The 1,712-nt window shown below is 42.9% G+C and overlaps 1 pseudogene; it reads left to right on the top strand.

Annotated features, from left to right (window-relative positions):
* Window positions 1-151: 151 nt before the first annotated feature.
* LOC106324238 overlaps window positions 152-1,712 on the top strand; it is a 19,729-nt pseudogene continuing 18,168 nt past the window's right edge.

Below are 1,712 nucleotides of genomic sequence, written 5' to 3'. Positions count from 1 at the left end.
CAAATTGAGCCTTGAGAAGGAAGCTCATCCTCACCCATATAAGCTAACATGGTTGAAAGCAGGGACAGAGGTACGAGTTACCCATCGATCATTGGTGTCATTCTCGATTGGAGCAATTTACAAAGACAAAATTTATTGTGACGTTGTTCCGATGGACGTCGGTCACTTGATTTTTGGGAGACCTTGGCAGTATGATCGTGAGACAACCCATGACGGGAAACGTAACTGCTACCGTTTTGTTTTTGATAATCGCAAAATCACACTCTTACCGAAGGAACCCTCTCTTCCATCACCAGCGAATCAAACTACTTGTCCAGCACCTACTCAGCCAGTTGAGTCTTGTTCAAAACCTGCTTTGATCTGTTCGGTTAGTGCATTTGAGGAAGAGCTACGACAGACTGGTTTCGCTTTGGCTTTACTGTCCGTTTCAGACAGAGCCGTGAGTTCTCAGTCACATAACATGGATTTTAGTCCACTCCTTGAAGAATATACAGATGTGTTTCCAGACGACTTTCCAAAGGAGCTACCTCCATTGAGAGATATTCAACATCATATTGACTTGGTGCCAGGAGCTTCACTGCCTAATAGACCGCATTATCGGATGAGTCCACAGGAACATGACGAGTTACGCCGACAAGTCGAAAGCTTATTGTCGAAAGGACATATCCGCGAGAGTCTCAGCCCATGTGCAGTACCAGCTCTATTAATTCCAAAGAAAGATGGATCTTGGCGTACGTGTGTTGATAGTCGTGCTATCAATAAGATAACAGTGCGTTACCGTTTCCCTATTCAACGCCTCGATGACCTATTAGATCAAATTGGCACCGCTACAATCTTCTCCAAAATTGATCTAAAGAGCGGTTATCACCAGATTAGAATTCGTCCTGGAGATGAATGGAAAACTGCATTCAAAACTCGGGAAGGTTTGTTTGAGTGGCTTGTTATGCCCTTTGGATTATCTAATGCACCAAGCACTTTTATGCGAGTAATGAATCAAGCTCTTCGTCCTTTCATTGGAAAATTCGTGGTGGTCTATTTTGATGATATTCTTATATTTAGTTCTTCCTTGGCCGACCATCTTGTCCATATTCGTGAAGTCTTGAGTGTTCTACGGAAGGAAAGACTTTTTGCTGCCAAACAAAAGTGTCAATTTGGTACAGACCATGTCTTGTTCTTAGGATATATGATATCCAAAGACGGTTTATCAGTGGATATTTCAAAATTCGAATCCATCAAGTCATGGCCAGTTCCACGGACAATCTCAGATGTTCGTAGTTTTCATGGTTTGGCGTCATTTTACAGACGGTTTGTTGCAAATTTCAGTAGTATTACGGCTCCAATAACTGACTGCATGCGTGAAGGGAAGTTTGAATGGACGACTGCTGCGAATCAGGCTTTTGAGATCATCAAGACAAAGTTAACAACAGCGCCGGCACTCGTCTTACCCGATTTCTCTCTAACCTTTGAACTCCATTGCGATGCATCAAAGTTGGGGATAGGAGCTGTGTTAAGCCAACAAAACCGACCAGTGGCATATTTTAGTGAAAAATTAACAGGAGCTAGGAGTCGCTACAGTACGTATGACATGGAGTTTTACGCAATCATACAAGCTATTAAGCACTGGAAGCATTACCTCTGCCATCGCGACTTTGTATTATTCACCGATCATGATGCGCTTCGCCATCTTGATAGTCAAGTGAAAGTATCTGCTA

The sequence above is a fragment of the Brassica oleracea genome, chromosome C2, assembly GCF_000695525.1.
Source record: "Brassica oleracea var. oleracea cultivar TO1000 chromosome C2, BOL, whole genome shotgun sequence".
In the NCBI taxonomy this organism is placed as follows: Eukaryota; Viridiplantae; Streptophyta; class Magnoliopsida; order Brassicales; family Brassicaceae; genus Brassica; species Brassica oleracea.
Note: the sequence above shows the minus strand (reverse complement) of the source record. Positions and strands in the feature narration are given on the sequence as shown.